This window comes from Dama dama, chromosome 1 (assembly GCF_033118175.1).
Source record: "Dama dama isolate Ldn47 chromosome 1, ASM3311817v1, whole genome shotgun sequence".
Lineage (NCBI taxonomy): Eukaryota > Metazoa > Chordata > Mammalia > Artiodactyla > Cervidae > Dama > Dama dama.
In genome coordinates, this window is record NC_083681.1 from 82,230,514 (window position 1) to 82,257,590 (window position 27,077).

The following is a 27,077-nucleotide window of genomic DNA, read 5'->3' on the forward strand; positions in this document are numbered from 1 at the left end:
AAAGTCTGTTCTGTATTTCTGTGTCTCTTTTTCTGTTTTGCATATAGGGTTATCGTTACCATCTTTCTAAATTCCATATATATGTGTTAGTATGCTGTAATGTTCTTTATCTTTCTGGCTTACTTCACTCTGTATAATGGGCTCCAGTTTCATCCGTCTCATTAGGACTGGTTCAAATGAATTCTTTTTAACGGCTGAGTAATATTCCATGGTGTATATGTACCATTTTGTTTTCTACCATCTTTGTTCTCAACAATGTGAAAGACTGTCTTAAGTCAACACTTTCCTACAGGGGAGGAAAAAATAGTTACAAACACAATCTTGTGTTAATATGAATCGGTGGCTCAGACGGGAAAGTGTCTGTCTGCAATGCTGGAGACCCGGGTTCGATCCCTGGGTCAGGAAGATCCCCTGGAGAAGGAAATGGCAACTCACTCCAGTACTCTTGCCTGGAAAATCCCATGGACGGGGGAGCCTGGTAGGCTATAGGCGAGGGGGTCACAAAGAGTTGGACACGACTGAGCTCTACAGTCCAGTTCACTGACAGAATTATAAAAGGTCTTTGAATCATGTATAGACTTTTTAGCAATCTCTTTTACAGATATTTATGGATCAGATCATCACATATATGGTGTTCAGGACATAGTTAAAAATTGAACAAGCTACTCAGTGCCCTTAGTACAATTCAAATTTGTTCTTCAGAGAATAACATGAGTTTCAAAACTTCAATGAAGTCTTCAAAAACTCCTGCTCTCTAGTCACTACCTTTCTGTTATAACCTATGAAACACCATTGATCACTTTGTTACTTGTAATAAATTGTTTCATCTTAATTTTAGATTCATCTCCCATATACATCATCGATACTATATAAGCAGATGCACAACTTTAAATAATGAATCAAATGATGATAGTCAGAAACTACTGAGCACTTTCTATTTTCAAGGCACCTGAAATATACGTGCATACTATACCTACATTGATTTATCACCCAACCCCCTGACGCATTATCGATCCCCATTTCACATGTGGGGAAACTGAAGCTTGCTCACAAGGAGTTACACAGTGAAGTCCATAAATCTAGCAAGTAGCTGGGCTGGTATTTGAAGTCATGTCATTTTGAATCAAAGCCTGAGTTCTTGATTACCAAGAAATACTCTCCTAATATTTAATATATAGTTGCTCTACCCCAGCTGGGGCACAAAATATGTTATTCATTATATTGGCCTGTTCATGAATGACTAATTTATTGCGTGCCTTATTCACAAGTAATATGGAGAAATTAAAATTATGGGTTTTGGAATCAAATATACAATTAGCTACTGGGAATTTAGCTAGTATACTATCTTTCTGAATACAAGTCGAGTAACAAGAAATATATCTACACATTTTTACAATAAAATTCCTCTCCTGCTTCTATCAAGAAAGAAAAGGAAGGGAAAGATTACTTCCATATTTAAAAGTTATATAAATTTTGAATAATACCAATTAATAAGCCACATAAAGTACTGGAATTTGTTTAGTAATTCATCCAACAATCATTTTCTCTCTAGCTACTAAGTCCTTACCATGTATCAGGTTGTGTGCTTTTCTAAGATCTAGAATGATATAAAAAACATTCTCTGATAAGAAAGTATAGAAGTACAAGAGTAATATATAAAATACTGATTATTTGGGATATTCCTATTCTTTATTCCCAAGCAGAGAGCATTATTTTTGTCTCTCGGGCCAGTGGGATGGTACCATGGTCTCATTTACACTATAGTTCACCAGTCAATATATCAAATAGTTAATCAATTGATTAACTATTAACTGAGTGCCTAATGCCAGCAAAGTTTCAGAATAAAAGCTAGAGTCCAGATTACTTCATTCCCATAAATTTTTCATTCTGGTATGGTTTTTTATGCCTTTTATTTCAGTGCATTTTTATAGTTGGTCACTTAGCCTGGGTCCCCCTTATTATTTCTCTCTGTTCTTTCTCTTTTTTCATTAATGTTATGTGCTCTCCAAAATTATAATAAATTTTCACATTGAGATCCAAATTGATACTCTCAAAGACCTTGGGATTAGCCAGTTGTTAACTAGTAATACCATACTCCAAAAGAAGAAGCTAAAAGTGAGAAAGGTTTAACAATTTGTCCAAGTTCTAAAAGCTCATGTAAGGCAAAACAGGGACTCAAGACCGTCTTGTTCCTTTTCTTTTTATACAATGTAAATACATATTCTCCTTAAGAATTTCTATGGTATTTGTAACACAGTCTATAACTAAAAATCACAGACACCTAATGACATCCAGTATGTTGCATAAAACATTCAGTATTCAGTTATGAATAAATCAGGAGGGAAATGGATGCCTTGATATATTTTCCTGCTTACGCCTGTCCCTGAAAACATATATAGACTGTAGATTTGATTGGAGGCTTACCTGGTATGCTGAAGAATGAACAGGCAAATTCATTGATTTCACATATGAGTCTTGAATCAGAAATTCAATCCATAAAAGATAAGAAACATTTACTGAGATTTTCTTCTAAGTCTTTGATCAAAAGGGAAAAGAACTTTGGAGCGAGGAGAGACTGAGAAAGCAATGCCACAGAAGTAGCTAACATGGTTGTACGGTAAGAGTTGCTGGTGTCTCCTCAGATAAGTCACTCAACTGCTTTAAGTCACCTTATATTCATCTATAAAGTGGAGCTATTAGATAGGCAGCCCCAAACAACATCCTCCCTAAAAGACTACTGCTGTCATGACAAAAGAACAGAATCCCCTATAGTGTCTTGAAAATGGCGATCATCGTAATCAAAGTCATGATTATTTCTCCTGGTCATGACTACAGGCTCCCAGTTGGGACAGATCTCACTCTGGGGAAGGCCATAGAAGGTAATAGACACCATGGACAAGCAGTTGAATGACTCAACAGTCGGGTAACATTTTATGGTCCATTTACATGGTCTTTTATCTTTAGAGCCACATGGAGTTATCGGGAACTGAAAGAAAGAGTTATAAACCTTTGGAATTCTCAGGGGACAAAGCCCCCGTGAGAGCAAAAATAGGGCCCTATCTCAGACTACTAGACAAAAAGTGATGAATGTGTGCATAGGAATCCAGTTCTGCTTGCTGAGAGAGATCGTGATTGTATTAACATAGCTTGTTTAAATTCTCTTTGATGGTGCTAAAATCAAGTTACATCATTACCTCTAGGGCCCCATATTGGCATATGGAAACATATGGGGAAGCATGGGGAAACACAGGGACAGAAGTCTGTTATTAAGCCAAACAGATTTCAGAAAGAATTGCATGCCTTAGTTCAACTGAAACATTTGCACCATTGACAAAAATTATTCACTCATTCAACACTGTGTTGGTCCCAGATGAGTTTTGGCATAGTCCTGGCTATGGGTGTACATATCCAAAGAAAACAACCATGTTCATAGTCTCACATGCTTAGGTTTATAACAGAAGACAAACATTAAGCAAACTCACATACAAGGGTACACAATTATAAAAAGAATAAGGTGCGTATATGAGAATGAATAATGAAAATCTGCTTTTGAAAATCTTCATTTATCTGACTGTGTCGGATCTTAGTTGGCACGTGGGTCTTCGTTGCAGGAGGTGGGCTCTTTCATTGTCTCAAGCGGGCTCAGTTACTCCTCTGCATGGGGGATCTTAGATCTCCGACCAGGGATCGAATCTGTTGCCTAAATTGCAAGGCAGTTGCAAGGTGGATTTTTAAACACTGACTACTATAGGAAGTCCCATAAAAACATACTTTCAATGACAGGCAGAAGGTTTCTTCAGGAGAATCAGCACCTCAGCCAATACATGAAGGATGGATAGAGGTAATATACTGAGTGTGACTGATAGTCATTCAGTCTTGTCTGACTCTTTGTGACCCCATGGACTGTAGCCTGCCAGGCTCTTCTGTCCATGCAGTTCTCCAGGCAAGAATCCTGGAGTGGGTTGCCATTTCCTTCTCCATTGCATAGGAAGGATTGCCCAAATAAAGTGAAAAGCTATGGTGTCTTCAAGTTGTCTAAGAAGTTGGCAGAATCTAAAGAAGCCAGAGGGAGTACAGCATAGTTAGCAATACCTGTTCCTTGAAAGTTTGTTTTCAATGGCCTCACCAGAACAAAAGTTCATAAACAAATGCAAAGAAACAAAAATGTCCATCCCAAAGACCAAAATTATTGGGAGGAATGATTGGTGTGGACCATAGGACCAGTGTGGACAACTGGTAAAAATAACTCAAATCCTGTCCTGCATAAAGCAAAAACCATTCGGACTGATGATTAGGTTCAGACTGGAGTACATTTTATTCCTACTAATTTGGAAACATCATTATGTGCCAAGCCATAACCTATTTCTCAAGGAGAATCCATCATACCTAAAATCTATTTCTTATTGTCTATCAGTTTTAAAAGCCCCAGTGGAGTAATTCCTAGAATTTTCCTAAAATATTTTCCTTGATATTTTATTGCAGGGAAAACCCAACCTTGATTCCATATTACAACTGTTTCTTTGACTTGCTTTTAGTTACTTTTTATTATTATTATTATAATCGTACATAATGGCTTGCCTCAGAGAATCCTGTCCCTCGCCTGACTGTTAAAGAGCCTTTGTTCAGAACCTTGTCCATCTGGAGATGTCAGGAAGGAAGAATTAACACATCCCCTGCCTGAGGTTGCCATCCTAGGATATATTTGCAAGATTAATGGACTTTTTGCTTTGTTTCCTGATCCATAAAAGAACCTGGCATTCAGACCCCAGAAGATGGATATTTTGAGACTTTAGTCTGTATCTTCTCAGTCACCCAACTCTCTCCGCTTCATTGGTCTGTCATGCATGGAGGAGAGCAAGCTTAAACTCGGTAACAATTTGAGTAATTAATGTCTACTCTATGGAGGGATGATTGAATGGAATTCTCATACACCGGAGTATTGAGACCACCTTATAATCTTAGACTGCCAGTGTTTGTTGTTTACTGTTCTCATCCTGGTAGAAACAGCTGCTCTCATAACTAGAAATGTATTAGATCTTTCTTCTAAGTCCATGGTTGGACAGTGTCTATATAGTGTGAGAGATATGAGCATATAAAGTTCTGACAGACTTTTCTAGATTTAAATACCAGATTCTCCATTTTGTATTATGAAACTCTAAACACTTGTGTAACATTGACATGATACTTCTGTATGCATCACTGTATCATAATATACTTGGAAGACAACTTTTATATACACGCTCATTACAGTGTCAAAAGTGATAATCTCTCAAAAATGTTTTTATGGTTATTGCTATTCTTTTATTAACTCACCCTTAAGAACACACAATATATTAAATCCCTTTTTCCCAGAAAACAGAGAAGCTTACTCTGTAAGTTGCAATATAAAACATGCTTACAAATTATTATGCTACAAATAAAAAGTGATGATTATGGTCAGAAAATTACAAGTCAGTTGCTATTAGCATTTAGAATGACTGTAATGCTGTCTTCATTAATAGTATAGTGTATATATATGTGTGTGTGTGTGTGTGTGTATAAAATGTAGATTATATGTTATTTGCATAACATATACATGACTACTGAGCATATATTGTACACCAGGCCCAATCTAATACAGTACTCATAAAAATTCTCATATAGACATTATTACTATCAACTTTTAAAATTCAGAAGAAAAAGACACATTTGAGAAGTTAAGTAGCTTGCAAAAAATACACAGCAATTATATGTGAGGAATCAAGCTATAGAAGTCCTAAGTATGACATTTAAACTTTATGCTATTCTCCTAGGAAGGGTGTTCATACACAGTACAGAACAACTGGTATATGGTAGAAGTGGGTCACAATAAGACTGCTTGCCTCAAAAAGTGATCCATGGGAATCTATTTTTTCAAATATTTGTAGTATGCTGTGTAGCACTTTCATGGGAATTTACTTATCAGTGATCCTAAAGTTTAGATTTGACAAATGCAATGTTTTCCCAACTTTATTTAATTGTGGACCTACCTTTAATGGAACTCCTATAAACTTTATATAGCATAAGTTTGAGAATAAATGTAGTATCACTCAAAATACTCCTGAGTTCCTCAGATTCATCATGATATTTTCATTTAATGAAAGTCAAAAAGTAAATATGAAAAGCAGCCAGAGAAGAAAACTAAGCATTATTTTTGTAAGAGCTACAGTGAGACTGACTACAGTTTTTCAACATAAGCAACTGACCCAGGGTAGGGTGGAATAATCCAGGTGCCTATAGATCTATGCTGAGAGAACTATTAAAGGAGGTTCTTCTGGAAAAAAGTTCCAAAATGAAAAATAGAGAAAATTAGAAAAAATACTGGAAAAACTAACATGTTGATAACACAAATAAATATATTAAGTGTTTTAAATACTATTCAAAAAATCTTCTAAAGTTTTAATTGTATGTAAAGCTAAAATATTTGACAATAAGAGCAAAAGGGGTGGGGATCAATCAGAATAAAAATGTTGTACAGTTCTTTCATAATGAAGAAAAATTAAAATATCAAGGTACAACTTAATAAGTGAAGGACTAAAGTCTCAATAATAGGAGACAAAAAAGGGAAAATTAATGACTTAGTCTGAGATAACTCTAGTCTAAAGGAAAGGAAAAAATGAAATAAAAAACTAGCGTGTTGAATAGGCAAGACAAGAGGCAGATTTTAATCCAGTCTATCAGTTATTAATTTCAGTGTCAAAGTCCAATAATTTCCTTTTTAAACTGAAATATATTGAAGTGAATATATATATTAAGGAATCAAACGTGATAATATAAAACACTTATTTTCTAACTCTTAAGAAAAATGACTGGATGGCTTAAATATGCAAAGCAATGGTCAATATTTCCTAAAGTTACTCTAAGATGCAATCCCAATTCCTTTTCTACTAACTTTTCTACTCAAGTCACAGCAACATAACCACCAATGACCCTACAAGATGAGGTTGGATGAAAGCTTACTAGGACAAGCAGGTTATGGCTTCCCCCTCTGTATGGTCCTAAATTAGCTCTGTAAATAGAGGTAAAATTGACATATTATGTCAGTTTCAGATGTACAGTGTAATGATTTGATACTTGAATGTATTGCAAATGATCATCACAGTAAGTCTAGGTAACATCAATTCTGATATAATTACAATTTCTCTCCCCTGTGATGAGAATTTTTAAGATCTGCTCACTTAATAACTTTCAAATATGCAGTATAAGAATATGAACTATAGTCACTATGCTGTACATTGTACCTCCCATGATTTGTTTACTTTATAACCACAAGTTTGTACCTTGTGAATTATCTTAATCGTTAATTTAAGTACACCTTTTGGACCATAAGTGGATTCCTTGGCCCTACATATCAAACCTCAAAGTCCTCCACTCTAGATTTCTCACTTCAGAGGGGAACAAAAGTGAAATCCTTCACTACCCTTAGTCTCACTTTCTGTATTTTTTTAATGGAGTTAGTGATTCCCACCCCTGATGTCTCATACAGTGGTTTGGAGGTGAAATAAGATGGAGGATGTGAAATGCTCAGTAAATCACTCAGTCTACAGAAAAGATTCCTCTTGTTATCAGAGAGTGCTGTCCAAGGTCATTCTGACTAACGTATTGCAGCAGTGTCACTGTGAAGGGAAAGGCCTCCAGCACTGAGACCCCCTTGCAATAAAATAAAATCAAGTGAACAAGGTGCCCGGGGCACCAGGTTATTCTCACTCTAGTGAGACTGAATAAAGTCCGATTGGGACTCAAGGGTCTGATGACATATGCCTAGAAGGGGATTACTCTGGCATGAAGCTCTCAGGAACAAGCTCTCCTGTGATCCATCCACAGGCCCAGGCCTCATGCACTCGGTATTTTAATTAAATTCTTGCCTTTGGGGACCAAGTACTTAGGGAACTAACTAAGCAAAGTCACGGGTGTATGAGTTGGTATTTCTTCTCCAGTATACCCATCTGTTCTCAAAAATAAAGAAAAAGAGGCTATTAACACTCTTGGACGATGCTGCTGCGGACATCAGAACAGGAAGGAGAACGCAGGCTGGGGCATCGAACCACCAAGCCTCAGACATTACTTTCATAAACCCTGCGGGGTTTTCTTTCCCTTTGGAAGTAAATATCTTTCTGTGCCTTTTGTGCCCCTTGAATTTGGAAGTCTTAGCCTCATTGGAATAAAATCTAGCAAATGGCAAGTATTCCAGATGTATTCCAATCTAATCTTGCTTCCCTTTTACCCATATTTCATACCTTTAGATGAAACTGTATTTCTCAGTTTTCTTACAATCCTATAAGTGTCAAGTTGATTTCCAAGTAATTCATTTCTAAGTGGTAAAGAGAGACCACACCTTCTCATTCTTACACTCAGTAACACTGACATCTCCCACAAGTGACTCCAAAGTTTTCTATAAGTGAAATGAGAGAGTGTGATAAAAATTCATGGTGGATATTAACCATGCACTCCTCTCACATCTACAAGGAAATTTCTTTGTGTGTAGGAAGAAAACTTTTGTAGCGAGCATGTATATGATCTCTGCCACCATCCAAGAAGTTAGTTCAATTAGAATTTTATCAATGTGATTTCCAGGGAGCCTGAAATATACAACAAACAAACAAGTAGTGAGAAATAATTCTGTACATCCCGACTCAAATGCAAAGTATAATAGAAAATTATGTCCTTTTCTGATCTCTGATGAGTTTGTTAAGCTTCTGTAAATAATGATGTTTACTTTTATTATTTCCACCTCTTCGAAATATAATTGTTATATGACATTATGGAAATTTGACATCCACCAAGTTGAGTATATAAGAAAGGTAAGAAAACCTGCCTGCCAATGCAGGAGATGTAAGAGATGTGGTTTCAAACCCTGAGTTGGGAAGAAACCCCAGCAGAGGGCATGGCAACCCACTCTAGTATTCTTGCCTGGATAATCCCTTGGACAAAGGAGCTTGGCAGGTTACAGTCCATCAGTTCAGTTCAGTTCAGTTGCTCAGTTGTGTCCAACTCTTTCCGACCCTATGGACTGCAGCAAGCCATGCCTCCCTGTCCATCACCAACTCCTGGAGTTTACTCAAACTCATGTCCATTGAGTCAGTGATGCCATCCAACCATCTTATCCTTTGTCGTCCCCTTCTCCTCCTGCCCTCAATCTTTCCCAGCATCAGGGTCTTTTCAAATTAGTCAGTTCTTCATATCAGGTGGTCAAAGTATTCGGGTTTCAGCTTCAACATCGGTCCTTCCCATGAATATTCAGGACTGATTTCCTTTAGGATGGACTGGTTGGATCTCCTTGCAGTCCAAGGGACTCTCAAGAGTCTTCAGGGTCACAAGAAGTCAGACATGGCTGAAGCACACACACACACACACACACACACACACACACACACACATGTGTACATATATGCATGTGTGTGTGCTAATTTTATATATAATATATATAATTAAATGATTATCTTGGTAAGTTTAATTAACATATCATCACCTAACATAATTACAATTTATTTTCTTTGGTTAAGAAATCTTAAGGTCTACCCTCTGAGCAACTTTTAAATATGCAGTAGATTATAATTAATGGTAGTGATTATGCTGTACATACATTCTGAAAACTTGTTTCTCTTATACCTAGGCGTCTGTACCTAAGCACTTCTTGGGCCCCTCAGGGGGTCAGCCAGGGACCCACCTGCACTCACCAGCGGGCCAGCACTTGCTCCTGGCACCCTGGGGGCTTATAGCCAGCCACCTTGACCCAGCCTGACTCATCATTGGGCCAGCACTACAGAGGACTCTCCTAGACACTCAGTCAGCCTGGCTAGGATCCAGTCCTTCCAACCAGCAGCTGACAGCCTCTGCACAAGGCCAGGCCCAGTGACCAGCCAGACCAGAGGCCAGTCACAGCTATCCACACACCCAAAGACATCATCCTGCTGCAGCGAAATGACTCCACCACCCACACAGGGGCTCCCCTGGAGCACAGAGCCCTGGGGAGCAGAGGGCAGTGCCCGCCCTGCTGGGACATGTAGGATGTCTCCTACATAAAGCCACTTTCCAAGACCGGGGAACAGAACCAACCTATCAAATACATATAAAGTAGTGAATTTGACTAATTGATGAATTAGTCAAAATAAGGCAACAAAGTAATATGATCCAAATGAAATAACAAGATAAAGTTCAGAAGAACTAAATGGACATATGCGATCTATCCAATAAAGAGTTCAAGGATTTGCTCCAAAAGATGCTCAAAGAACTCAGGAGAAGAAAAGATGGACATAGTGAAACTTTTAACAAAGTAGAGAACATAAAGAAGATCCAAACAAAGCTGAAGAGTAATTGAAATTAAAAAAAATACACTAGAAAAATATCAACAGCAGATTAGTTGATATAGAGGAATGAATCAGTGGACTGGAAGAGAGGGTAGTGGAAATCACACAAGCAGAACAGGAGAAAAAAAAAGAAAAACAAACATCAAGAAATGAGAATAGTTTCAGAGACCTCTAAGACAACATCAAGGAAATTAACATTCTTGCGATAGGGGTTCCAGGAAGAAAAGAGAGAGAGAAAAGGGAAGAGAACATATTTTAAGACATAAAGCTGAAAATGTCTCTAACCTGGGAAAGGAAACAGATAGCCAAGTCCAGGAAACACAGAGAATCCCAAACAGGATCTACTCCAAAAAGTCCACACCAAGACACCTTGTAATTAAAAAGGCAAAAATTAAAGAGAGAACATTTAAAGAAACAAGGGAAAGAAAGAAATCAGGTACAAAGGAGCTACCAGAAGGATACCGTCTAACTTTCAGCAGAAACTCTGCAGGCCAGAAGAAGGCGGCACGGTACACCTAAAGTGATGAAAGGGGAAAACCAAGAATACTCTACCTGGAAGGGCTATCATTCGGATTTGAAGGAAAAATCAAAAGTTTTACAGATTAGCAAACTCTAAAAGAGTCCAGGACCACCAAACTAGCTTTACAAGAAATGTAAATGAGACTTCTCTAAGTGGGAAGGAATAGGCTACAACCACAAATAGAATATTCTGAAAGTAGAAATCTCGCTGGCTAAGGCAATTATACAAAAAAAAAAAAAAAAAGGTAGCAAATCAACCACTTATAAAGTTAATAGGAAGGCTAACAGACAAAAGTAATAAAATTGTCTACATCCACAATAAGCAGGTGAGGGATACACAGAACAAAAATGTGTTTCTCCCTATTGCATATTCTGTGCAACATTGTGTTATTAATTCTTCTCTAAAGATTTAGGACAATTCACCAGTGAAGCCACTTGAACATAAAATTTTTTCTCTGGGTAGAGTTTTAATTATTATTAACCTAATTTTTTACTTAGCATAAAAAAATTATTTTTTTCCTTGAATCTATAGTGTTTGTTTGTGTCTTTTATAGAAATTGGATCTGTCAACTAATTGTAACCATATAACTGCTCTTACTTTTAAACATTCTTATTTCTGTTAAGTTATTTGAGACTTCTCTCTTTTTTCTTGATCAATCTCAATTAAGTTTTGTAAATTTTATGATCATTTCTAAGATATGCCCCATGTCGCCCCACATTTATAGCCTCCCAACTAGCAATATCACTCATTAGAATGCTATTTTTCTTCCCCAAGAATGAGCATACATTGACACCTCATAACCATATAAAGGTAACAGTTTACATTAGGGTTCACTTTTAGTGTTGGATATTCTACAGATTTGGACAAATATATGATGGTATTATCCTTCAGTATAGTAACATACTAAGTATTTTCACTAAACTAAAAATCCTCTGTGATCCATCTAGTCATCCTTTCCAAAGCCCGAACTCATAACAAACAGACGTTTTTTTTTCACTATCACCATAGTTTTGCCTTTTCCAGAATGTTAATAGCAAAACCAGACAGTTGGAAGTTGATTCACATTGATATCTTTACTTAGAAATATGAATTTAAATATTTTTCATGTCTTTTCATGGCTTGATAGCTCATTTTTCTAACACTGAATAACATTCTATTGTTTGAATTGCACAATATTAATCCATCCCTTTATTGAAGGACATATCAATTGCTTCCATGTTTTCTTAATAATGAATAAAGTTGCTATAAATACTCGAGCTACTTTTTGTGTGCTACTTTTAAATTTTCAACTTATTTGGGTAAATACCAAGTAAAACAAGTGCTAAATTATATAGTAAGAGTGTGTTTAGTTTTGTAAGAAACTGACAAACTGTCTTCCAAAGAGATGGTACTATTTTGCGTTCCTATTGGCAATGCATAAGGGTTCCTATTGCCCTACATTCTTAGTAGCACTTGACGTTGTCAGTGTCCTGGACTTTGGCCATTCTAAAAGACGTGCAGTATTCTTCCATTGTTGCTTTACTTTGCATTTTCATTATGACATAAAATGTGGATGATACTTTAGAAATTAAGGTTTTGTATTTGGGTTAGCCAAAAAGTTCATTTCCTTAAGATGTTATGGAAAAACTTGAACTTTATAACCAATAAGATAATTTGTAAAAGATTATATATACGAGGAGGCAGAGTGTTCAGGGATGGCTTCATGAGCATGAATCCCATGCAGCCATGAAGGCCTTGTGCTCAGAAGGTTCTGCACTGGGTTTAACACTCTGCCCTTGCTAACTTAAAATTGCTACACATTTTTAACAAGGGGCTCAGCACTTTTGTTTTTACACTGGGATCTGCAAAACATGTAGCAAAATATGTAGCCAAAAAGATTCTTCACACTTGAAATACTCCAGGGAGGTTTTAGCATTTTATAAGGATAATTCATAGAAAATGAAGAACCTGGTTCCTTTTCTCCAAAAGGAAAAATCTTTCCTATCAGGAGAGATAATCTGTTGCTGTGATCTTTCACTTGGTTCTGAAGGATATACATTTTAACTATCTCCATTTCATTGTTGTGAGCAATCGCTCAATTATGTCTGACTCTGCGATTCATGGATTGTGACCCACCAGGCTCCTCTGCCCATTGGATTATCCCAGGATTAATACTAGAATGGGCTGCCATTTCCCCTCCAGGGGCTCTTCCCAACCCAAAGACCAAACCCATGGCTCCTGCAGCTGATGCATTGGCAGGCAGATCCTTTACCCCTGAGCCACTCTCTGTTACCCCATAAAAGTCAAACCACAGGAGCCCTCAGTGCTAGATTCAAAACACCCCATTCAAAATATCACTTCCCACATATGGGTCCATGGTTTCAAAATAAATTTACATTCTTATATAGTTTCTACATGTGTTCTAAATTATTTAACCTAGAAAGAAATAATTGCAGAAAAACAAGTATATAGAGAATTGATCATTCAAAGACATTCTCATTAGACTAATTTAAATTGGAACTATTTTAGTTTTAAGAGATATGTTTATAAGCAATTATTATCATATCTCTGAATGAATCTTACTTTTCTAATATACCCACATTTAAAAGCCAGACTAGCTTATTCGAGAGACTGGTAGCGACTGGTAAGGACCAGTCAGCCCAACCTCTAATTTGAGCCAGAATGGTGATCTATCAGTTGGTGACCCGGCTGTAACTGGAAAGGAAGGAGCATAAAATGTGTCCTTAACTGAGCATCTATAGACAAAGAGTTAAGCCTGGCTATAAAACTAAATGTTGTTATTTTTATATCATGCTTTAAGTTATACTTTCATTAAATTCCCTTTATATTCTGTTATGCCTCTTTCTGTTAAAATTGTCTCATGAAGATATTACTCTGGGTAATGAACCAATAAAGATGAAAATTGAGATAAGTAAAGATGCCCATTTAATGATGTTTATTGTCAATGAAAAAAATTTTAAAAAAAACAAAAACACTCAGTAATAAACCTATAGTGATGATGTTTGGCAGGAGTATTAAGTATTTAAATGAAATAATTTCAATATAGAGTTCTTTTTTAATAAAATCACATACAAAATGACTATTTCTATCTTAAAATTATATTTAAAATGTATCATCAGACACCAAAACCACTGGTTCAAATTGCAGTCTAAAAACAGACCAATCCCATTTGACTTTTGAACTCATTTTTCTCTCCACCCATGAGTATGTGACTTACATGTAAGTTGCATGAAAATAAGGTGCAGGGGGCACGTACGCATTTATGCATGTGAGCATAAATGTCCATATGAAAGTATGATTGATCATGGAACAAATATACAATAAAATGTAATTTAAAAGAATTTTAAAAATATGAATTATAGTTTCATGCTTGATTCCTCCAAAGTCATTACTCCTGAGATCACATTTTGTCAACAAGTTTGTTTCCTAGACTTAAAACTTGAGGAATGATGTAAAAAAATTACATAATTATTGACCGAGCAGGTCAATATTTTCCCTAGCTTGATTTGAAGTGTATGTAACCATACTATTGTTGTTTCTATATAATGAAGATATGAATCTTAGCGAGGACTTTGCCTTCCCCACAGCCTTTGTTAAGGCACCCTTGACCTCTCTGTTCCTCAGGCTATAGATCGGCGGATTCAGCATGGGGATGACCACGGCGTAGAACACAGACGCCATTTTGTCTGTGTCCATGGAATGGCGGGAGCCGGGCTGGAGGTACATGAAGGCGCCTGCCCCACAGAAGATGGAGATGGCGGTGAGGTGGGAAGCGCAGGTGGAAAAGGCCTTCTGATGTCCTGATGAGCGCACCCTCAGAATGGTGACAAAGATAAACAGGTAAGAGATCAGGATGACCATCATAGTAAAGATGATATTGAAGCTCACCAAAACAAAAAACACCATCTCGCTTCTGTTGCTGTCTGAGCACGAGAGAGCCAGGACGGGAGTAACATCACAGAAAAAGTGATCAACCACATTGGATCTGCAGAAAGAGAGACTGAATGCATTCCAAGTGTGCATGGAGGCCTCGAGAAAGCCAAAGACATAGCAGCCTACGACCATCCAGGCGCACACTCTTGGTGTCATGATGGTGGTGTAATGGAGTGGCTTACACACCGCTGCATGACGGTCATAGGCCATTGAAGACAAGAGAAAAGTTTCCACAACAAGAAAGTCAACAAAAAAGAAAAACTGAGCGGCACAAGCATTGTAGGAAATGACCTTGTCTTCCATGAGGAATCCTGCCATCACTTTGGGAGTGACGGCTGTGGAGTAACCGAAGTCCACCAGAGAGAGGTGGCTGAGGAAGAAGTGCATGGGGGTGTGGAGACGAGAGTCCAGCAGGATCACGTGATCACCCCCAGGTTCCCAGTGAGAGTGAGGAGGTAGGTGAGAGTCAACACTAGAAAGAGTGGGATCTGCAGTTGTGGGTCATCAGTTATTCCGGCAAGAATGAACTCAGTCACGACTGTACTATTCTTCATGGGGGTTATCTATGCATTATGAAAATGCACTGTATCAATGAGAAAAGAGGATCTGGGTGGTACCTGAGCTTAGAACCGTAATTATGTTCAAGTTATACCTTGTATCGGAATTTTCTAAACTAAATATAGGCATAACAACAAAAGTAATTTTTAAATAATATTAGAAATGTAAAATGTTCTAGTTTAAAGAATTTGGATGGTAATACAACCCAGTACCTCCATCCTCATAAATGATTGAAACTGAAGTACAGAAATGGAAGGAGACTTATACAAGATCATTGCAGAGATTTGTTAAAAATGAGATCCCTGGTGGTTCAGTGGTGAAACCTCTGTGCTTCCAACATAGGGGGCATGGGTTTGATCCCTGGTTGCGAACTAAGATGTCACATGCTGCACAGCGTGGGCAAAAACTAATAAAAGAACAATAAATAAATTTAAAAATGAGATTTGTTAGTCTCCCAATTCAGATTTTTCAAACATAGACATATTCATATTATATGCATATTCATGCAATAAAATAGCTTACTGTAATTTAATTTGCTTCATTGTGATTACCACTGTTGTATCATGAGCAGTGCTATATTCTAGTAATACAAATTTTAATATATCAAGTTCTAGCTTTAATAGTCTCACAAGATAATAGAATACATAGAATGAATAATTTCCCCAAAGTTCAATACTGTAGAAGTTCCCATTCAAGGAATAAAAAATCCAGAGAATAAAAGTTAACAAGTGTGAGTCCGGACTAAGGACACTTAGATGAAAATTCTAGCTCCACCTTGTGCTAGATGACTGACTTTGGGTATTGTTCACTATCACTAGGTCATCAGTCTTCCCTCGAACTCAGTATCAAACCGGAGTGATGGTGGAAACTGGCATTGCAGGGTTTTACACGTTATGGCTAGGACAGAGTTATTGGTCTATGCATTGATTAGAAGCGTGGATGTTGTAGTAGAGGAATTCCAGATAACTCTAAAAGGAAACATCCTACATGCTCCCTCATGCATTTGCTTCTTTGCCAAAACCTTTTCACTCTCATATTCTGTCCTTACCCTCCTCTAATTTTTCAAACAATAATCTTGTTTTACTCAAGTTTTGCACAGTCCAGCTATGCCAAGTATTTTCTGAGTCATCTTGTGTATTAACTAGAGTGTCTGAGGTTCGGGTTCTCCATCTGTAAAATGGGTCTAACATTATTGCCTGATATTTAACAGAATTCAATTAATGTAGATATTCTTCCTGTTAGAAGATGGTGACAGATTCTATCTAGGGACCCAAAATGTAAGTGAGGTTAAAGAAAGCTTCTATGCAAGAATGAAATCTGGATTACTATGATGTCACCCTTTTCCATTTTCTTTGCATTAAGCTTATTAATCTATACAACAGTTAATGATGGCTTAGAACAGGATGGTACTGAGGGAGGTAGTGAGAAGTTAAGCAATTATAGATATATTTCAAAAGTAGAACTGATTGGATTTCATGGTATGTTGAATGTAGGCATTAGGGAAAGAAGGAGCAATAATGACTCCATTTTTTGTATAATAACAAAAGAATGGTGTAGAAGAAGCAGATGTTCAAGAAATAGCCAGAGTGACAATTTCAGAATAGTCATGGTGAGTCTGCGATTCTTTCTGGCCATCTAACTTAGAAGAGTTATGTAAACAGTTGGACTTGTTGCATCAGAGTTTATTAATTTGAACTATATTGGCAACTTGCTAGTGATTTAATCTTCTCATATCATATTAAATCCACAAAATTAAATAAGACCACTAAAAGAAAGACTTTGGAGCACAAAAATCAGGCAGTATGATAATGTTATAAAGTCAAGAACATGAAACAATACAGCGTTAAGAGGAAAGTGGAAGAGAAAATTGCCGTCACAGAGACGGCTGTCTCAAGACACAGGCTTCAGTTGGACAAGTAGGGAACTTCCAGAGGAGAAATGAAGTGTGTGCTGGTTATGCTGATGACTGACTGTAAATTCCAGAAGGAAGAGTAGAATGATCAGGAGTTGGGCAGGCGTGGCTGCTGGGCTTAGAAAAAGGGATATGAAGAGATGTGACTGTTATGTAACGGGGTTGAGGGCTGACCTGAGAGTCCTCGGCTTCGTGGTGAGTGACACAGTGACAAAGAGACTCGTGAGACGAGTCCTTCAGTCTCAACATAGGGGGGAAACCAGGCCGTGAGGCTGTGGGGTGGGACGTGAGGGCGACGGTCTAGACAGAGCCTGCAGCACCTCATCCCCCCTTTACTCCTGCTATTGGTGGTGGGGAGGCCACTGGGAGGCATTACCATCCTGAGAAGGCACCCTCTCAGTTTCTACCTTACCTTAATCAATGCAAAGATAAGTTGAGGGATAGGTGAAGTACACCGGAAGCATTTCATTTTATTTTTCACCATCCCTTTTCTCAACAAAGTGAAGGAGTGAGTCTCAATCCGGCATTTTCCTAAGGAGAAAAATAATTTCAGGCATGTTCGTGAGATAATATTAATGTTAAGATAAGAATTATAAAACTCCTTTGAATCATGTATAGACTTTTTTAGCAGTCTTTCTATGGTTGGACCACCACATTGGGTGTTCAGGATATAATTGAAAAGTGCACAAGATGCCCTGTACCCTCAGTACAAGGCTGATTTATTCTTCAAAGAATAACATGAATTTCAAAGCTTCCATGAAGTCTTCTAAAACTCCTTCTCTCTAGACACAGCCTTTCTGTTATAATCTACAGGGCACCATTCATCACTTTGTTACTCTTAATGATTTGGTTCATCTTAATTTAAGCATGTATGGATGTGAGAGTTGGATCATAAATAAGGCTGAGTGCCAAAGAATTGAGGCTTTTGAACTGTGGTGTTGGAGAAGACTCTTGAGGTCCCTTGGACAGCAAGGAGATCAAACAAGTCAATCCTAAAGGAAATCAATGCTGAATTTTCATTGGAAGGACTAATGCTGAAGTTAAAGCTCCAATACTTTGGCCACCTGATGCAAAGAGCTGACTGATTAGAGAAGACCCTGATGCTGGGGAAGATTGAAGTCTGGAAGAGAAGGGATGACAGAGGACGAGATGGTTGGATGGCATCACCAACTCAATGGACATGAGTTAGAGCAAATTCTGGGAGCCAGTGAAGGACAGGGAAGCCTGGTGTGCTGCAATCCATGGGATTGAAAAGAGTTGGACATAACTGAGCAACTGAACAACGACAACAATTTAAACTTCATCTCCCACATAGAGCATCAATTTTGTATAAGCAGACAAACAAATAATGAATTAAACTATGATAGTTAGAAACTGCAGAGCACTTTCTGTTTTCAGGGCACCACATGCATGCTATACCTCCATTGATTTATCACCCAACTATGTGAGATGTTATCCCCTTTTCACCTAGGGGGAAACTGAAGCTTACTGACAAAGAGTTATACACGGAGGTCCATAAAACTAGTGAGTTAGCAGAGTTGGTATTTGAAGTCATATCATTTTGAATCAAAGCCCGAGTTCTTTTTTTTAAGATTTTTGTTACTGTGGATCATTTTTAAAGCCTTTACTGAATTTGTTACAATGTTGCTTCTATTGCTTCTGTTCTGGTTTTTTGGCCATGTGGCATGTGGGATCATAGCTCCCTGACCAGGGATCAAACCCGCTCCGCTAAAATGTGAAATTATAACTACTGGACTGCCATGAAAGTCCCAACTCTGAGCTCTTGATCACCAAAAAATATTCCCCAAATCTTTTATATATAATCTAAACTTTGTACCCCAGTCCTGAGCACAAAAAGTTACTCAGTATATTGGTGTATTCATGAATGAACCTATAATTATTGAGTTCATCATTCACAGGTAATGTGGCAGGTAAAAAGCATGGTCTTGGGAAAGAAACATATGATTAGCTAGTGAAAATTTGGCTAAAACTTTATTTTTCTGAATCCCAGCCAAATGATGAGAACTAGATCCACAATGTTCATAATCAAATTCCTCTCCTCATTTGAAAGAAAGAAAGAAAAAGAGAAAGGAAAAGGAATGAAAAGAAAAAATATTACTACATATAAAAGTTACATAAATAACCTCAGTTAATAAGCCTCATAAAGTGCTGGAATTTTTTTCAGTAAATCATCCAACACTCATTCTCCTCCAAGTACCAAGTGCTTACAGTATATCAGGTTGTGTGCTAATTCTAAGGGCCACGATGACGTAAAAAACATATTCCCTGATCAGGAAGTGCAGAGGATCAAGAGAGAGAGATAAAATGGTGAATGCTGATTCACCCTTCGGTCAATATAGCTAATAGTTAATCAGCCTGGGTGCCTAATGCCAGCAAACCATAAGAATGATCACTGGGAGTCCAAGTCCCCTCACTCATGAAAATTGTTCCTTCTGGTGTGACTTTTACACCCGTTCTCTTGGTGCATTTTTATGATTGTTCTGTTAGACTTGGTCCCATTTATTTATCTCTATTTCTTCTCTTTTTCATTAATGGTGTTATATGCCCTCCAGATTTTAATAAATTTCTAATCAAGATTCAATTCAATACTCTCAAATACCTTAGGATTAGATGATGGAGCTAATATTTCCATACTTCAGAAGAAGAAACAAAAAGTGAGAAGAGTTGAACAACTTTTCAATTTCTACAAACCCCTGCACGGCAAAGCAGGGACTGAAGTCCCTTCCATTCCTTTTACTTTTTTACAAGATAAATGCACATCCTTCTTAAGAATTTCCATAGTGTTTGTGACATAGTCTCTTTTTAAAAATCACAGACATATTAAAAACATTCAAAATGTTCAATATTCAGTTATGGATAAATCAAGATGAAAACAGGTGCACTGATATATTTTCCTGGTTACTTCTGACCCTACAAATTTACACAGATTGCAGATTTGATTGGAGGCTTACCTGGCTTCTTGGACAATGAACAGGCCAATTCAACACTTTCACATGTGAGTCTCAAATCCGAAATTCAGTCTATAAAAGAAAAGATATATTCTACTGAGATGTTCTTCTCAGCCTTTGATCAAAAGGGAAAAGTTCTTCAGAGCATGGAAAGATTGAGGAAAAAACACTTAATGGCAGAGAAGTAGCTAGCATGTCTTGTATGGTAAGAGCTGCTGATCTATCTTCTTAAATAAGTCACTTAATTGCTTTAAGCCACTATATATTCCTCTATTAAATGGAGATGCTAGAAAGGCAGCCCCAAACAATATCTTCCCTAAAAGACTACTGCTGTCATGAGAAAATAAGAGAACCCCTGTAGTGTCTTGAAAATGGTGATCATATAATCAAAGTCATGATGATTGGCAGGTATTTGCCTTGGTCATTATTCCAAGCTTCCTGTAACTCTGCAGAAATATCATCATATCTGTTAGATAACTACTGACAGTCATGTGAATGAATGAATGGTCAAGGGGCTCTAGCACTTGGTCTATTAGCTGTAATATAGGCCGAATGGAGCTATTAGAAACTGGAAGAGAGAGAAGCTTATACACCGACAAACTTCTCAGGGGACAAAGCCCCCATGAGGGCAGTAACAGGTCCTGATCTCACTGCTGGAGGACAACTGATGAATGTGTCTATAGGGATCCAGCTCTGCTTGTTGAGGGAAACCTTGAGTGTATTAATATAATGTGTATTGATTTTCTATGATAATGCTAAAATCAAGTTACATCTTTACCTCTAGTGTCCAATATTGACATAAACATGGGGTATAGGGACACTAAGCCAACTGGATCCCAGAAAGAAATGCATGACTTAATTCATGAGAAACATTTGAACTATTAGTAAGAATTATTAATTCATTCAACTGTGTATTGGTCCCAAATGAGTTTAGTCATACTCATGACCCTGGATGTCCATATCCATGCAAAACAAACATGTTCTTAGTCTCATGTGCTTAAGCCTATTGGGGAAACAAACATGGAAGACACTCACAATAAGGATATAAAATTACAACTAGAACAAGTTGCCCATATGAGAGTGAACAGTAAAAATCTACCTTAAATTGTTAGGCCAGAATGTTTTTCTCAGGAGAATGAACACCTCAGTCAATACATAAAGGATGAACAGAGGTAGCATAGGAAAGATTGCCCAAACAAAGAGAAGAGTTATGGTAAGGACTCAAGTTTCGAACGAAGTTGGCAGAATCTAAAGAAACCGGAAGGACTACATCGTTGGTAGCAATACTTGTTCCTTGGAAGTTTGTTTTCAGCGTCCTTTCCAGAATAAAATTCAGAAACAAATACAAACAAACAAAAATGCTCATCCCAAACATTAAAAAACTATCAGGAGGAATGACTGGACCAGCATGGACAAACGGTAATGATAATTCAACTTTGTCCTACCTAAAGCAGAAAACCCTGGGACTGGCAATTAGTTTCAGACTGGAGTACATTTTGTTACCACTAATTTGGGAATTTGCATCATTGTGTGCCAAGCCATATCCCATTTCTCAAGGAGAACCTGTTATATTTAAAATTATTCTGAACAGCCAATAATTTTAAAAGCTCCAGTGGAGAAATTCCTAGAATTTGCTTTGTGATATTTGAGTAATTAATGTCGACTCTATCAAGTCATGACTGAATGGTATTCTCATACACAAGACTTTTCACACTCTGTACGTATCATTCATCACCATCTTAGGCTTCCAGTGTTTGGTTCTTATTGTTCTTGCCCTAGTAGAAACAGCTGCTACTGTTACTACCAGAAATGGTAGTAGTAGAATCTTTCTTCTAAGTTCATGTTGAGGACAGTATCTAGCATGAGAAACATGAGCATATAAAGTGCAGATAGACATATTGAGATTTAAATACAGGACTCTTCATTTTGTCGTTATGAAACCCTTAACAAACACTTGTATAAGATTGACTTTAATAGTGCTATATACATCATTGAATTATAAAATACTTGTAAGGCAATTTTTATAATCTCATTACAGTGCCAAAAAAGAGATAATCACTCAAAGATTTTATTATGATTGCTGTTATTGCATTTATTGACTCACAACAAAAGAATCCTTGACAACACACAAGATTATTCTTATTCTTTCATTGACTCATAATAAAAGAATTCTTTGAGGATACAATGTGTTGAACATTTTCCCCCCAAAGAATACAGACATTTATAATTAATACTGGAATATAAAGCATGTACACAAATTATTATGCTACAAATAAGAAGTGATGATTATGGTCAGAGAAGTACATGTCAGTTATTAGCACTTAGAATGACTCTGATGTTGTCTTCATTAATAGTATAATGCCTATCTATATGGCTTCTCAGGTGGCACAGTGGTAAAGAATCTGCCTGCCAATGTGGGAGACACAAGAGAGGTGGGTTCACTCCCTGGGTTGGGAAGATCCTCTGGAGGAGGAAATGGCGACCCACTCAAGTCTTCTTGCCTGGAAAATTCAATGGACAGAGGAGCCTGGTGGGCTACAGTCCAAAGAGTTGCAAAGAGCCGGACATGACTGAGTAACTGAGGACACACACATATGCGTGTGAATACATATGTATACATATGTGTATGTATCAGTTCAGTTCAGTTCAGTCGCTCAGTCTTCTCTGACTCTCTGTGACCCCATGGACTGGCACACACCAGGCTTCCCTGTCCATCACTAGCTCCCGGAGTTTACTGAAACTCTTGTCCGTTGAGTGGGTGATGGCGTTCAACCATCTCATCCTCTGTTGTCCCCTTCTCCTCCTGCTTTCAATCTTTCCCAGCATCACGGTCTTTCAAATGAGCCAATTCTTTGCATCGGGTGGCCAAAGTATTGGAGTTTCAGCTTCAGCATCAGTCCTTCCATTGAATATTTAGGACTGATTTCCTTTAGGATGGACTGGAGGGATCTCCTTGCAGAGTCTTCTCCAACACCACAGTTCAAAAGCATCAATTCTTCAGTGCTCAGCTTTCTTTATAGTTCAACTCTCATATCCATACATGACCACTGGAAAAACCATAGCCTTGACTAGATGGGCTTTGTTGGCAAAGTAATGTGTCTACTTTTTAATACGCTGTCTAGGTTGGTCTTAACTTTTCTTCCAAGAAGCAAGCCTCTTTTAATTTCACGGCTGCAATCACCATCTGCAGTGATTTTGGAGCCCGAAAAAAGAAAGCCTGTCACTGTTTCCACTGTTTCCCCATCTATTTGTCATGAAGTAATGGGACCAGATGCCATGATCTTAGTTTTCTGAATGTTGAGCTTTAAGCCAACTTTTTCCCTCTCCTCTTTCACTTTCATCAAGAGGCTCTTTAGTTCTTCTTCACTTTCTCCCATAAGGGTGGTGTCATCTGCATATCTGAGGTTATTGATATTTCTCCCAGCAATCTTGATTCCAGGCTGCACTTCTTCCAGCCCAGCATTTCTCACGATATACTCTGCATTTGCATATATAGTATTACATATATTATAATAACAATAACATATAACACATAGCTACTGAACATATGTTATATGCTCTGTGCACTCAGTTATGTCCAGCTCTTTGTGACCCAATAGACTGTAACTGGCAGGCTCCTCTGTCCTTGCAATTTTCCAGGCAAGAATACTGGAGTAAGGTTTGCCATTCCTATTCCAGGGGATCTTTCTGACCCAGGGATTGAACCCATATCTCTTGCATCTCCTGCATTGAATTCTTTACCACTGGGAAGCTAGGTACTGCCTAATATAGTACTCACAAAAAAACTCCTATATAGATATTATTGCTATTCTTTTTTAAAATGAGGAAAGAAGCACATTTGGAGAAATTATGTAACTTGCAAAGGACACACAGCAGGTATATATGAGCAATCAGGCCACAAAAATCGTAAACAATATGTTTAAACTGTATGCTATGCTGCTGAAAAGCATGTTACACATTCGGTATATCACAGCTTGCTTATGGTAGAAAGTGAATCACAGTAAGTCTGGTTGTCTCAAAAAGTGCTCCACAGAATTGTATTTCTTCAAGGTGGTATTACTTATTCAAATATTTGTAATATGCTATATAATCCTTTCATGGACTCTAACTTATACATGACTTTAAAGTTAAGTTTATATTTGACAAATCCAGTGTTCCTCAACTTTAATCCTAAATATACTTTTTAAAGAATTCCTATTAACTTTTTATCAAATGAGCTAGAGGATACAATGGAGTAGCATCTTTTAAGTAACTCCATGGTAAATATCCTATGTTAGTGCATATATATGGAGTCTAGGAAAATGGTACAGCTGAGCCTATTTGCAGGGTAGGACTAGAGATGCAGACATAGAGAATGGGCCTGTGGATACAGAGGGACGAAGAAGGAGGTGGATGATTTGGGAGAGTAGGATTGGCATGGCTTCCCTGATAGCTCAGTTGGTAAGGAACCCACCTCCAGTGCAGGAGACCCTGCTTTGATTCGAGTTGGACCATAAAGCTGAGCACCGAAGAATTGATGCTTTTGAACTGTGGTGTTGGAGAAGACTTTTGAGAGTCCCTTGGACTGCAAGGGGACCAAACCAGTCCATCCTAAAGGAAATCAGTCCTGAATATTCGTTGGAAGGACTGAGGCTGAAGCCAAAGCTGCAATACTTTGGGTACCTGATGTGAAGAACTGACTCATTGGAAAAGACCCTGATGCTGGGAAAGATTAAAGGCAGGAGGAGAAGGGGACAACAGAGGATGAGATGGTTGGATGGCATCACCGACTCAGTGGACACGAGTCTGAGTAACTCCGGGAGTTGGTGATGGACAGGGAGGCCTGGTGTGCTGCGATCCATGGGGTTGCAGAGAGTCAGACACGACTAGAGACTGAGCTGAGCTGAGCTGACTGAGGACTGGCATAGACAGGCCCTGTGGACACGAGCTGGTGGGAGCAGCTCTACACGTGCAGTGTAGAGAGCTCAGCCCGGCGCTCGGTGATGACCTAGGGCCAGGTGGAGGGGCTGGGAGGAGGCTCAGGAGGCAGGGGGCGTGTGTGTCCATGGAGCTGACCCACTCTGCCATACAGGAGAAGCTAACACCGCACTATGAAGCAATTACACTGCAGACTCTTTGTGGCCCCACGGACCCCGCCACACTCCTCTCTCCACGGGATTCTCCAGGCAAGGACACTGGATGGGCTGTCATGCCCTTCCCCAGGGATCTCATCTATTTATGGAAGACTTCCAAATCCATACCTCTTCTCCTGACCTTTATTCTAAGGTCTAGATTATTTACCCAATTACATTTTGGCATTTCCACTTAAGTGTTCAGTCAAAATGTCAAACTTAAAAACAAACAAAAACAGAAAGCCCAAAATACTTCCATGTTACACAGATTCAACATCATATTTTCATTTAATGAAAGTCAAAAAGCAAATTTCAGAATCAGCCAAAGAATAAACAAACACTTTCAAAGTTGCAGAAGTGGGACTGACATCTGATTTCTCAACATGAATAACAAGTTCAGGAGTGATTGGAATGATGTCTGTAAAAGTATTAAGGACTAGTAACTCATAAACTAGAATTTTACAGCCAGTTATCATATCTTTCAAAACAAAACAGAGTAAAAACCTCTTTCCACAATAAAATTGAGAGATCCAGTTGCCTGCAAATCTATACTGAAAGGAATACCAAAGAAAGTTCTTCCAGAAAAAAAAAAAAAGCTTCAAAATGAAAATATAGGAAATTAGAAAACGCACTGGAAAGACTAATGGGTTGGTGCTACAAATAAATATATTAACTGCTTTAAATAATGTTGAAAATTCTAAAGTTTTAATTGTAAGTAGAGTCAAAATATTTGACAATAAAGCAAAAAGGGGTGGGAAGCAAACAGAATCAAAATATACAACTCTTTAACACTGAGGAAAAAATAAAAGTATAAAGGTACAAGTAAATAAGTAAAGGATGAAAGTTGCAATATAAGAGACAAAGAAGCAAAATTAATTATTTAACATTAGGTAATCTTATTCTAAAGAAAGGAAAAATATGAAACACACAATAGGTGGATTGAATAGAAAACCAAGAGGCGGATTTCAACCCACTGTATCAGTTATCACTTTGAGAGTCAAAGTCCAATAATTTTATATAAAAATAAAAGCTTATTGAGCTGAAATATACTGAACTGAATATATATTTAAGTATGAAACATGTGATAACATAAAACATTTGTTTCCTAATTGTTAAAAAAAACCAAAAACTGAATGGCTTCTGTTATCCCTTATGTTATGCAAAGTAATCATCAGTATTTTCTAAAGCTACCCTAAGAAGATGCAATCACAATTCCTTTTCTAATATTTTTTCTCTCACAGTTGTTACCAAAAGTGCGATCTGGCTGCTCACCCCTTTAAAGCCAATAAAGAGGCAAGGAAAGGTTGCTTTGTTTGGAGGCTGTCAGCTGGGGTGGGGGTGGGGTGGTAGGGTGGACTTGTGTCTGAAGATCAGTTCCCCACTGATAATCAGGGGGCAGGAGCTTTAAATGGGGATTTCCAGGGATGTATAGGTGGAGGGAGGGGGCTACATGCAGAAACAGCCCAGTCAGCTCTGACAGTCCTCTTGAAATTGGTCATCAGAAGTCTGATATGTGTCATCTTGATTGTTTTAAGTGCACTTAATCTGTAGTTCCAGGGTCAGCTTGTTCCCATTTATTTGAGGCCAGTTCTCAAAATTGTGGCAGCTTCCGTCTTGGCTACAACCTGGCCATCACGCAATTAACTTCCTCCACCCAGTGAGGTTTCAGTAGCTACAAAACAGAACATTATCTACAGCACTTAAGGAGGAACTAAAGGTTCTTGACTTCTTTTAATGACTAAACTATTA

The 27,077-nt window shown here is 37.9% G+C and overlaps 1 protein-coding gene and 1 pseudogene across 1 annotated transcript in view; both read right to left on the reverse strand.

Annotated features, from left to right (window-relative positions):
• The window catches only part of LOC133064251 (olfactory receptor 5B12-like), a 93,657-nt gene that overhangs the window by 4,017 nt on the left and 62,563 nt on the right, over positions 1 to 27,077 (reverse strand). The window contains exon 4 of the mRNA XM_061154106.1: positions 20,221 to 20,289. The gene's annotated coding sequence lies outside the window, so the exon portion shown is untranslated. The remainder of the gene's footprint in view (positions 1 to 20,220; positions 20,290 to 27,077) is intronic.
• On the reverse strand, positions 14,314 to 15,335 carry LOC133040362 (olfactory receptor 5B12-like; annotated as a pseudogene).